The sequence below is a fragment of the Perna viridis genome, chromosome 15, assembly GCF_037379345.1.
Source record: "Perna viridis isolate PV_CMFRI_1.1 ecotype Kerala chromosome 15, ASM3737934v1, whole genome shotgun sequence".
NCBI classification, from domain to species: domain Eukaryota; kingdom Metazoa; phylum Mollusca; class Bivalvia; order Mytilida; family Mytilidae; genus Perna; species Perna viridis.
Genome location: NC_142459.1, coordinates 24,562,823 through 24,576,970, shown reverse-complemented (window position 1 = coordinate 24,576,970; position 14,148 = coordinate 24,562,823). Strand labels below are relative to the sequence as shown.

Below are 14,148 nucleotides of genomic sequence, written 5' to 3'. Positions count from 1 at the left end.
AAAAATATAGCTTTCGCTGGCCGGGTCATTCCTCCTCGTAGGATTAATCTAGGGCTGTACACGATGTATGGTAGTACGGAATAGTTCATTTAGATGTTATTATGTAGGATAGAGGATCAAATTAATGATGCATGTCACAACAAATCAATATTATACAAACGTCTCAGAATGTGACGACTCTATTCACTGCACTGCTCCATCGGATCAAATTGATACAGGGAAGATATGTAAACGTATAGGAAGGTCTGAAAAGTTCCCAACGATGTTAGAACTGTCAAATTTGCCAGCGAAAGCTATATTTTTATATAGCCTAGCTGGCCGAGTGGTCTAGGGCGCTGGACTTTGTGCAGGCGGTGTTGCCATAGATGTCACAGCGGTACGAGTTTGAGTCCCGCGGAGGGAACGACCAAAAATTTGCATCGCAAATTTGACAGTTCTAACATCGTTGGGAATTTTTCAGACCTTTCTATACGTTTACATATCTTCATTGTATCAATTTGATCCGATGGAGCAGTGTAGTGAATAGAGTCGTCACATTCTATATATATATATATATATATATATATATATATATATAATATGAATACAATAATATATACAATAGGATAGGTTCTATCGGGGAGTGTAGTTCTGTACATTTACTTGAATCGACAGTACTCATAAAAATTTCTAAAAATGTAGAACATTTTATGGCTGCTGGTAGTCCAAGCCATTTTCAAACTTTGACTCTCGAAAAATGGAAACATCGTTTATAAAAAAAATGTATCAGGTCTAGGTATAGATATGTCATTGCTTAATGACAACCTTAAACCGCACGTGTTTTAAAAACTGTACGGTTGACATTGATCCTGAAAAAGGAAGTATTCTGGAACTAATTCATTAACAATTGTACATTAATATAGATTTTTGATAATTTACTCGATCAAGGAATGGTTACCATTTAAACGAAGAAAACACAAAAAATGAAACGGAATAATCTAATAGAGTTCTTGCTACTCTTTTATAAATGCAGCTTTATAATTCTGTCAGTCTTGTCTAGAAACAAATCCCCGAAGTGGACTTCGACAATCTAAACAAGGTAAACATAAGAGTTGTAAAACAGTCTCACATGTGTTGGTAAATACACCTTTAATCTGTTTAAAAGTGATTTTTTAGGAAACAGCCTTTCAAAATGTGTTTACTTGCTCATTCCAGTCTATAAGTTTTCACCAATTTCTACACCAGGCAATTTGGGGAATGGACATTTTCCATAACATCATAATGGATTTTATTTCTATACATATGCATTGTAAAGAGAATTCCAGAAGAAGAAAAAGATGACTGAAAACATACTTATAATTAATGATATTGTGACATGGTGCACTCAGCGATGCACCAGAAGCTCTACCGTTTTAGCATTTTGCAAATCAGCTACAGGAAAAACTTACCATAATACATTTTTTAATCTTACATATAGCCCCTATATGCCCAAAACTGCTAATATTAAAATGGAATGTGGTGCAATCGCCCTAAATGTAAAAAAATGGGAATTTTTCGAATTGTCATATTTTACTCATTTCACATTCAAAAAAGACATTTAAGGAATGACTGTTATATTTGTCGGTCTATGAAGAAACAACCTTAATCACGTGGTGCACACTAAATAAACTGCGTAATAGATTATTTTCAAGTGTACACCATAGAGTAACTTCAAATAGATCGAAACAATATACCAGTCATTCCTTATAATTAAATTTTAGTATAAAAATTTAACGAGTAAACCAATGAAAAAGGTTGATGACGTCAAGGTCATATACAAAATTTGGTCTTTGAGATGATGGACAAAATATTTTATCCAATCAGAAAGCGTGTTACTTCTGAAATTAAATTATTTAGAATTATTTAGATGTTTCCCAAATCTATGGCTTTTCAACTCTTTATACTTAAATTCCCCATATTAGGTTAAACCAAAAAACATTATACATCTTTGTTACTCCAAAAAAAAATATGTAGTTCTTGGTAGAGTTTCCTAATACTTTATAAAAAATAATTTCAAATCATCTTCCAAATATACAGAAGAAGATGTTTTCAAAATGCTGGAATTTTTTATCGACAACATATTTGTCCACTGCGTTGCACGCGTTTTTCGACAAACGGTCGGCATTCCAATGGAAACAAATTGTGCTCCTCTACTTGCTGACCTATATCATCACTTCTACAAGGCTGACTTTATATATACCCCGGACTTGAATTTTTATGAGCAACTCGGCGGGTGTTTCTAGAAAAGCAGAGGACGCTTACCCTACCGGTGCACCTGGTCATGCTCCCAGTTTTAGTAGGATCTGAGTTGCTCATTTACTTTTGTTGCTTTGCATGTATTACTTTGGTTATTTTATGTTCTTTGTTGTATTTGTCTGTTTTCAGTGTCTGGTCTTTGTCCCTTGATTTACATTCTTATGATTTCCGCTAGAATCTGTTCCCTTGATTACTCTTCTCATTCAGGAGGAATAGAGTATAGTGATTTAATTTAAGTTCGGTACAACCAAACAATCACAAATTAGGATTTTTTTGTAACGATGAACAGGGACCTGCGTGTTGATGATACATTATCAAGGTCTAAAAATCATTGTATGCAATCAAAATTGGATTTACAGTATTGATTTCCAACATACAATGAAATAAATATAATTAATTAATGGTCAGCATTATAGGACACGGGGAGGGTGGGACTTTTGTTAATATTCAGTACGGGGTGTAGCCACCACTCCCCCCCAAATCATATATTTGACTAACAAGAAAATCATTCCCATTCATACATTTTTCAGCGCGAAATATACACCCATTCATATTTTCTACTATTGGATCATCATTTTAGATTTAGAGAAGATAAATAAAAACAAAGGTTAGAGCAGATTGCAGAATAGGCATATAATTAATCAAATCCTATACATCTGTAAATTATCAATTCGTCACTTATCAATTAGGATAAAACAGGTATTTTTCCCATGGCTATCAGCTGCAGCAGGCACTATAACTCAAATATTCATTTACATTTTAAATTGTAGAAATATGACCCATTAATGTAGTATCAGGAACGACAACTCATTGACACAAGAAAGTGAAAAATTATCATATATTTCATAAAACTATAGAAAGGAAAAAAAAACAGACCCGTGCACCTGCAAGTCTGCATATACTGGTATTAGGGAGTGACCATCTCCCGTAATGTTGGTGAATCAGATGATAAATTATCTGACCCATCGTCAGTGGTAACGGCATTTGCAAAGAATGATTAATCGTTATTAAAACCTAGATTCCCACTAGACAAATCTGTTTAAAATGTGGTATGTGGCTTTATAAAGATAGCGCATATGTTGTTAGCAATTTTAGGTTGCTGTCCAATCAAAATCCTGTACAAGCCAGGGCATACTAACATGTAGCTTAATAATGGATGCAACTTCATGTTTTTATTCTATTTCAGGTGGAAAAGGCTTTATCTGATATCAATGAGTGGAAAAGTCACAATATACGTTCAAGAAACCAACACCGGGCTAGAACAGGATTGCTGAGTAATATGAAAGAGGATGAGTGTTTTATAATTGCAGACTGGGCCATGAAATTTCTGCCTCGTCGATATAGAGAGGACCAGTCCGATTGGTTTGCCAAAAGAGGTTTAAATTGGCATATAACTGTTTGCTATCGTAAGGTACACACTGAAATGAGAAGTTTTACATATGTTCATATATTTGAGGGATCAACATCTCAGGACGCACTGACTACATCAGCAATTTTGGTTGATGTAGCCAAAGACGTTCACAGTTCTAATTCTGAAATCCAGAAGTTCCATTTTTGGTCAGATAATGCTGGCTGTTATAAGTCTACAAATACTATTTTTGTCCCTTTATCAACAACTGAGAGACAAACTTGTAACATATGACTGCGGTGAAGCTGTCTGTCTGTCTGTGGGTTAGTTTCCCCATATTTCTAGTAAGCACAACTTCTGAACCGCTCAGGGAATTCTTATGAAATTTATTGGAAAGTAGGGCATCATGTATAGATATGCGCGATGGAATATAATTATAGTCCAAGTACTAGAAAGGGGGATGATATAACTTAAACAGTATAATAAAGTATATGGAATAATACGTCTAAAAATCTAATAAATAGTGCATCATCCTAGGATATTTATTTCAGCATGAGGGCCTCTGGTATGATAAAGGTTAGCTCTGTGAACCAGGGTTGTGATAAGGGTGTGTCATCAAAATGTTTGGTATGGGTCAAACATATTAGACTTTATCAGATATTAGAAAGTAATGTTTTGACTTCTAAATATAAGTGTTTATATACACTTGAAAATGATGTATTGTAATAGATGGTTTAAATACAGTTCTACTGATGTCTTTCTTTAATTACAGGCAATTGACGGAAGACAATTTAATGAAAAGACCTACAAGGTGAAAGTTGTGGATGTAGTTTTTGATCTTGAAAAAACGGCTACAACTGTGAAGCCAATCCCATCAATATCAATGTACCACAATTTAAGGTTCAGCAATAGTAGAGTAACTTTATGGAAAGCCCTCAGCATTGGAGAAGGTAGGAAAAATATAAAACTATGAAGACAACCTGAGAAAAAACTTTCAATTGGTTGAAATTATCTTTACAATAAGGCCTACAAAAATCTCGCTTGGTTGAAGTTTTAGGATGACTCCATTAAATTTATTGTCCTTGAAAAGTGAAAGGTGAGCAATTCAGGGAGCCTCAACTTTGAATGAATCATTCATGGGGATGTTACGATATTGTTTCATTATAGCACCTGTTTGAAAACGGGAGGTATATAGTGATCATGATGTCCATTCCTTTGTGTATCCCGTTCTAATCAGCGATTCCCCTATAAAATTACAGAGTGGACTTTCATTAAACTTTTACTGATTATTACATGATAAATTGTTTTTTCCATCTGAATGACTTATGGGTTTCCTGTTGAAAAACATGGACTTTGTCATTGGTTGATATAGGGGGATAACTTCAGTTTTAATTCATTGATCTTTATGAAATTTTGTAACAAGGTTCTAAACCAAAATAGAAAGGTTGGCATTGATTTTATGGGTTATCAACTGTTTTAGAAGTAGGGCCAAAACAAGCATTTTATAGAATTTTACTATATAACTGGTTAAAGCATAGGAATGTCTATGATATTGTTCCACAATATTATAGACCACAATCGTCAGACTATGATTGTTTTTGGGGGGTTAAGACTTGAACCTTTTAGGAATTAGGGGCCAGAAACATTTTTTTATGTCCAGACAATATCATGTCTATTAGTGAATGTATTTATTTGAAATTGTTGTACAAGGTGTAATTCCACTGAATGTCAAAAGTGTATTAAGCTGCACCCCGTGACACATTTCATTCTAATTATTAATACTGTGTTTTATGTATATTACCATATCACATAACTATTGACTAAGGTCTCCAAAGGAGATAATCGAACTTACGGGTTGTACATGTGAAATTTCATAGGAAAGTTTTGTATTATATGCAGGTGTGCATACAGGGGCGTAGCTAGGCCTGTTTTATTTGTACGCAAAATTACGGCGAGGGGTCTTTGGGGGGGGGTCGCTCAAGGCCCCCATTGAGTCATTCCATAAAACCTTTCTTTCATCTTTAAAATGTGTGTTTTTATTTTTGTTACTTTTTCCGAAAGTACGCAACTGCGTATTTGCGTATAGGCAGCTACGCCCCTGGCATAAAGGAAAATAATTACTGTCAGGGCACTCTAAAGGCAGATACAAATGTAACTGAACTTAAGGTTTTTATATTTACTAAAAGTGGAATATTCTGTGTGAGCTTTCTTTTAGAAACTCTAGTCGTATTTAAAACAATATCCAATTTATATGTTGTAGGCCTATTAGTGCCATGGTCTAAAATTTGCAATGGATTAATTAAAACTACAAAACTTACAAACCTTGGCAGATTGGTCAAACGAGGTACTGATGCCGTCTATGCCAAGTTCAAAGATTGCGAATCAGAAAAACTCAAAAGATTTGTATTGCTGTCCAAATGAAGGCTGCATAAGAACATTTAGCACGCATACATCTCTAGATAACCATATAACTCTTGGATGTTGTGACTATAGGGAAGAAAAACAAATGCTAACCGACAAGGCCAAATCTCTATATGCACAGAAAGTGAGAGAAAGCACTTTAGGTCCATCAATCACTCTTTCCAGCAACGACTCCTGTTCCAGTGATTCCTTGAACCTTGCACAAGGATAGGCATTAAAAATAAGAAAATCTTCAGTTTCATTTTCTCCCCATCAGAGAAAGTATCTTATTGAAAAGTTTGATAAAGGAAATCAAACAGGAAGGAAAGAGGACCCAGGAGTTTTTGCTGAAGAAATGAGAAATAAAAAAAATGATAATGGAAAATCCAGATTTCAAAGGAAAGATTATTTGACAGCACATCAAATTGGCAGTTTCTTTTCCAGAGAAGTTCTAAAGAGAAAAAAAAATGGATAGTGATGATTTAAAGGCAGCAATGGAGGAGGAGGACAAATCTAACTTGAAAAAACATTATTTTGAAGATACTTCATATTGTTTTATTACTGAGTAAAATATTAAGTTAAGCTGTCCCTTGCCACATATTTAGACAAACACAACTTTTAATATTTACACAATTACATATAGAATAATAGTTACTTTCGATTTTGGTACTGACCATATCAGGTGGAGTATCTCAGAGTTGAGATGTTCCGCATGGATATTGTCAGTAAAAAATCGAAAGTAACTATTACTCTGTTTATTGGTAATCTTACATTTATACCCCATCTGAATGATAGGAGATATATTGTTTTACCTTTGTCTTTGTTTCCGTGACATCCTTGTCTGTCAACCTTGTAGGTTATGTCTTATGGTGGGATAATTTTCAAAAAAATTGATAACAACACCCTGTTTACCGAGTACTTTGTTTATTTGCAAAAAGGTTTTTTGACTCAATTCTGAGCAGACATAGAATCATCACATCATACTGTAAAACAAGACCAAGATATACTAGAATAACTACCAAATTCTTAAAAAGGTATTTACTTATAAATAAGTAATGTGTCGTCAAGTTCAAAATCATAAATTCTGCAACCAATGATAAACATATGCATATGTTTTGTTTTCTAAGTGATTACTGATCTTCAAAATCAAAATTGTCTATTTCAAATGATATCCCACCATTTAAAAATTAATCATATCATGAAGAACTGTTACAGGGTAAATATCTGAACTCTCCCAGGTATGGAGCACAACTGGAATTGAACCTTTGCTTTTAATGTGACCCTCTTTGTAGCTATGCCAGTACAGAGTATGTCAAGGAAGATCTATTATTGTAGCTAAAGCCTTAAACCACAAGACCAGATAGAAGAAAATGTGCAGTTGTTTTTATTTAATTATGTTACATATAGTAGTAGCCAAGCATTGCCTTCTCTAACTTCACCTAATACTTTTGCTCAAAATATTACATGTATGACACATTAAGTAGGGTCTTTGTAAAAATCATGCGAAATCTGAAAATGTGATACACCCCAAAAAAGGCTACATGTTTTTATTTTTGTAATTAAGTTGTTTTATGGGTCTATACTATGAAATGTGTAATTATTTATTGAAAACTGCCTCTTCTTAGGAGATAATCCAAATTGAAAATCCAGTATATGCTACTGTAATTGAGCGCCATTTACAGTTATCTCCCTTAATTTTGAAATCTACAGTACATTCTATGTAATTTTTATCTCCTAAGAGCACGGGTTATATGAAAAACCACATGTTAATTTCTGTTTACTATGATATTTCAAACAAAATATCAAAAATAAAAATATGTAGGCTTTTTACCCATGAATCACATTTTGTATGATCCTTAGCTGGAGTGCTACTTAAAATATGTTTCAGGTCTGATATTAAGTAAACCATGCAATGATTAGTGTTTCTGTTAGGTTTTAAGGTTCCTATTGAAGAAGTAGGTTCATATATGAAAGATATGTTTTCCTGGAAACTGAAAAAAAAAATGGAAAATTGTGATTTTTGGCTATTTGCCAAAACAAAAAAAAACAAAAAGCTTTACCCCAGCATTTTTTTTTGGGGGTTTTTTGGCTAAACTGTCATTAGATGGCCTGTTTTATCAAATATAATTGATACATCCTTCAAAGGAGGTGGTTTTTTTTTTGCTATGACAGTTTGAAAATCACTTACGTAAGCTTATTTCTCTATTTTGAAAATATTACAATTATGGCAAAATTTAAACAGAAATTACCAATATGTAGTCAAATTTGATAAGTTATAAACTTTTGCTTTATTGGTACTCTATATGATGTATAGTCATATGCATTTATCGAAAAGTAAATATTTATATCGGATTTTTTACATTTATATAAGCAAAAAAAACGATGATTTGACCAATTTTGAAAACTAAAATTTGATTTGTTTGCCAGAAATAATGAAAAGTGGTTACCATAGCAACCAAATGTATATGCAATGATTTTAATGTATTTTTGTGTTTCTATGATGCCACTTAACATATGTGAAAATAATAAATAAAATCTAAATCCACGTGTGCCATGCCTTTGTTCTAATATTCTGGTTCTTCCAGAGAATTGGTGTTAAAATATTTCAGATAATTTCAAGCGAACAATCCCATAAAGAAATATTAAATATGAACTGTAAAAAAACATTTCGTTGTTATTACTGAAGCCAGATGCGTATTTTAGGCGCTTAATACTCATGATTTGTGGTTCTGACGATAGAAAAAGATAAGCTGCATCGGCATACCTATTTATGTCATGAGTAATACCTACCTATCCCCTTCGTGTCCAGTAGCACACAACGCTGATATCAGATACCTCCATTTGTGTCTATCCATAGCCATCTTTTCCACTTCTGTTCAGGTCTTTCCCATCTTCTTTATGTCTCCATCTATAGTCCTTCCCCAAGACTCTCTTGGTCGTCCCCTGCTTCCTTTTCCTTCTGCTGGAGTCCATTTCAGGGCTGTTTTTGTGATGGATTCATTTCCTTTCCTAATGACGTGGCCCATTGTCTTTGTTTTATCAATGTATCAAGGTCTATTTGTCCTGTCTCTTATAAAGGTCTTTGTTTGATATTTTCCTGGGCCAATAGGTTTCACATATCTTTCTGAGACATTTAGTATGGAAGCCAGACAGCTTTTGGTTGTCCTTTTGTGTTATTCTCCAATTAACATTCTGCACCATATAGCAAGACTAACAGGACATTACTCTGGTATAGTCTGATCTTTGTCTTTTCACTGATGTTACTAGATTAGTTGGAAAAGATTTCAGCACGTCCAGCTCCGCCAGCGACACCCGTCATGTAGCAGTATAATCCGGCAATGATCTAGCAACAACAATGAAGCACACCGACACGCACGTGTCAAACACTTTTCACACTAGGGCGAAATCTTTCTTATGAAGAAAACATTCTAAAGTAGACTGATTTCATTGACCTTTAAGAGTACCTTCAGAAATTTCTGTGTGGTATTTCACTGTCAAATCCATGCAGATATCTATTGAAATTGGATTTATATGGCAAGCCAAAGTGGACAAAAATGAGTATTTTCTAATCTTAAAAAATGATTTTTTTAATATTACAAATTCATTTTCTAATGTTACAAATTAGATTTCTTATATCACAAAACACTTTTTTTAATATTAGAAATTGATTTTCTAATATTAGAAAAAGGATTTGTAGTATTCAATTACGATTTTTTAATAATTTAATAATTATTAAAAAACGTGATTGTTTGTGCAATATAGCAAAGTGATTTTTTAATATTACATATTCATTTTCTAATATTACAAATTCATTTTTTAATATTACAAAATGTGTGATGTTTTATAATATTACTAAATCAGGAATTTATAATATTGGAAAATGAATTTTTAATATTACAAAATGAATTTCTAATATTAAAAAATGATTTTGTAATATTAAAAATTCATTTTCTAATATTACAAAATATTGATTTTTATCCACTTTGGCTTGCCATAGATTTATTTAATCTATATCCAGCTTCCTATTAGCTGGAGAAATAAGTATATTAAAGATGAACTCGAGGTATACAAATCGGACGCCCTTTTGTCTGCGTGGAAACTAAAGCACCTCATCACACTGTCAAACAATAAAAATGATCATGAACTTCTAGAGTGTGTGCATATTTTTGGTGGTAAAATTAGCGAGAACCTAAGTTTCAACCTAAAACCGCCTAAATCTACCGCTGGCAACCCATGTTTTGCAAATTTTAAGGGGCGCACGCCCACCACGCCCCCGGCTGAATCCGCCCCTGCTGTCAAACGATAGAAATAATCGTGAACCGAGTGCGTTAAGGTCAATCCCGTCACACTGTCAATAAATAGAAATAATCGTGACCAAACTGATCTATAATAAACGTCAAATATACTACAGCTTGATGGTGAACGCGGAAGTTCAGTAATATTTCACTGATATTGATTTAGAAGTTATGTTATTGACAAAAAAAGAAGTATGTCGTTATATGCGCTGTGTTTTCCAATGATAGCCAACGTCTGAAACCGCACAGTTTTTTACAAACTCGCTCAAATCAGGTGTAACAATGTGTGTTCCAACAACTAAACAATAGAAACAAATCACATATATTTTAAAATGTAAACATATACATTTGTATTATTTTGGTTATTAGCAATTTATATATTCTTTTATGACCATACCTTTTCAGATTATAAGTTCTCAATGTTCTTTTTATAAAGCCAATTTTCAATAATTACATAAAAAGATACCTTTATGTTTTTGAAGGAGGGGCGAAGAAAATTGTATATCGTGAACATGATCGCGAACGAATCTCAAAACTCCCTGCTGAAATATCAAGTTTTAGACTATTTGAATACCTGATAGTTTTTCCCTTTCCACCAGGTCAATACCAAAAAATCATTCAGTATGTCCGATTCTTACATTCCAAAGATATCCAAGATAAACTTCTTTCATAGTAGGTAGACGTAGGATATGGGACATAACTCTTACAAATCATTGGAACGTTTGTATTCAGGGTTTTACATCAATCTCATATAAGCATCAAAGTAACTTGGATTAATTTCATTCTGTTTCAAATGAAAGCTTGATAGGTTTTGGTGAAATTGAATATAATACAAACATATCACCGATGTCAAGGGTTGTTTCCCTTACCCTAGATCTACCTCTTTAAAGCAACGGGTAAACGATCGAGGACATTTTATTCATAAGGTATTTAAGCGACGGTGTTACAGGGTTCTGTTGTATGTCATCTGTTATTTCTTATTTTTGTAAATCATTTATCAAATAACTGGTTATCGTAGATTATTTACGGGTGATACATCTGTGGATCATGTTGCTCACAACCATGCTACGGAAAGCTCGATACTCACCCAATAAGTTCGCTAACCGATGAATAGGCTCATTAGTAAGGGATATAAATTATGATATTGTTTTCAAATCGTTATGGATAGCATTTTTGGTATAAAAAATGATTCACGCATAGGGTCTTTACACAGATATTAAAACACCATATTTAAAAGCAGTCTTTGGTATTACATGCGTTGTATCCTAATTGTATGAAACGATGTACCATGATCCTAAATCCCCATGGGAAGAATTTGGATTGATCTTACATACAGTGGGGACATCAGTTTTGTAGGTTTTAACGCCTGTCCCAAAGTCATGAATTTCTGGCCTCTGTGTATCTTGTTTTGTTAACACTTTTACGGTTTATTTGTTTATGTTACTTGCGTATATAGTGGCAACTATTTCGCTGCACATGTGTATAATGATGTTTTGGGGCCGGCTGCGGCCTGTCCTGTAGTGTGAGGTTTTCCTAGTCGTTCATTGAGGACAAGAGGGTGGCCTTGGGCCGACATTTTCATCTCGGCAGGGTTGTTGTCTCTTTGACATATACACCATACCTAATCTCAATAGTCATTCTTACGAACATGGACATTGACAATACGTCATAATAGTGTAACAGATAAGGGTAAACTAATTTGATTGAGCTGTCATCGCAGTAATGATGATACTTATCGACAAAATTGCTGAGTCATTAAAAATGGATGTTTGTTTGTTTGTTGGGGTTTAACGTCCGAGCAGCAATATTTCAGCTATATTCAGACGATGAACATGAAATTGATGATAAAATGAACATGAAATGATGATGAAATGAAAAAGGGATGGGACACAAGGACAATGGGGTCGACAAATTTTGATTGCCACCGGAAATAGGGAGAGTTGGATAGGGTCGGGCAATTTAGCCTCCTGTGGCGGAGCCCTATGGTTCCTACTCCGGGAGAATACCACAGTAGGGTTCTTTAACGTGCGAGGAACGTGGCATCTTTCCCAACACGGTGCACCACTATGGTTTGCGGTCAGGTTTTCCGTATTAAAGCCTGACAACCCCAGCATGTAACACGCCAGGGGTACCCCATTCCACCACCTGGGGCACACACCCCTGTTGCTCTGTGGGCAGAGCGCCCTAGCCCCCGGCTAGGGTTCTGAGCACTATTTAGTCGCCTTTTACGACAAGCTTAGCGCTGCTGCAGGCCTATTCTTTTAACACCCGGACCTGCACGGGGCCATTAAAAATGGAAAAAGCAGACAGAAAAGAACTACACCATTTTATAAAACGGCTGAAGGAAGAAGTTACGAATATCTTGTAGACTTATTAGCCCAACTTACATCAGAATTTTTTCCACACACTTACTAGACAGTATATTTTTATATATATACAGAATACAACGGGCCATTCTAATTCTGAAACTATGTATGTATACAGGATTTGTAAGTTCCAACTCACATATATACAATACACCCGAGTCTGGTATTCGATTTTTTGTTACAAAAGTAGCAACATCTTTGATTAGTTTTTGTGAGTCTAGTTATGTATTTCTTATATAAAAGATCTTTCTCGAATTTCGTTTTTATCGCATGTTCATTTCAGTGTCAAATTATTCGGAGTATAAAATGAACATAATATCATCTTGTAGTATAATTAAATTAAAAAGAAGTCCAGAACCTAACATATCTTTTTTGTAGTTGCATGCTTAGTCAAGTGAATGGTTCACGATCAAATAAGTTTTAACCGCTTCCTTCACGTTCAAAGAAGTTTTAACCGCTTCCTTCACGATCATAGTATTATTCGATCGTTATTTTACATTTTCACAAAATAAAATAAACAAAAAATAATATGTTAGTTCTAAAAAAGAAATGTATTGTTCGTTTTAGCACCTGCAATATTGACTAAAATAATAGAAATTTTAATTAAATATATCCACGTTCACGATAAAATGACGAAGTGTTGCCTTTTGTATTTTCTGACAAACTGTTAATCAAAATTCCTGACATTTTATTCCATATCCTCTGTAAACGATAATCAATTTGACAGAACTTTATACAAGTGATTAAGATAGTACAATACAGTTAGGTTATTTCTGAAAATTTGGTCTCATTTGTTGAAACAAAGCTGTTTTGAGGCAGTAAAAAGTGCATATTTTTGAAATCCTTGGTGTGTGGAGTTTCAAGTCATTTATAAGTAATTTAGTGATTATTGTTATAAAATCCAGTAGCCATGGTAACATAGTGAAAAAATTTTACTGAGTTTTAGTACAAATCAGGGGTGCCTTTCCAAAACGAACAGCCAAATACTATGTTTTATAAAATATCAGGCACTTAGACACTACCACAGGATGAAAGCATGCATGGAGTAGGTGGAAAAGGGGTAAAAATAATAAGACCCTTTTCGATTCATTCTCTCGCAATTTTAGTTCCAAAAGCGTGCGAAATAAGGTATTTTGAAAATCAGCCATCTGATGTTGAGGAGAGAACGTAATACGGGAGGGGACTGAAACGTTCCGTATACCGTTCTTCATTTAAATTACACCTGTTTACCATTACATATATTACATCTGTCTATGTATATATGTTTAACTACATTTACTAAATCTCAACTTTTAATTTTAAGTTTTACAAAATATGACGGTTGTAACTTGGTGTGCGAAACAGTGCGCCTTAATGTATCTGTATAGTGCACCCTAGTGTTGCCATTTTTGTTGTTGTTGTTTATTTAAGTAACAAAAATGCACTAGGAAACCCCTAATGTATGGTTCACGATCCTTAACATCCT

At 34.0% G+C, this 14,148-nt stretch overlaps 1 pseudogene; it reads left to right on the top strand.

Annotated features, from left to right (window-relative positions):
- The first annotated feature begins 3,454 nt into the window (after nt 1-3,454).
- LOC148597570 (uncharacterized) lies at nt 3,455-6,591 on the top strand (annotated as a pseudogene).
- The last annotated feature ends 7,557 nt before the right edge of the window (nt 6,592-14,148 follow it).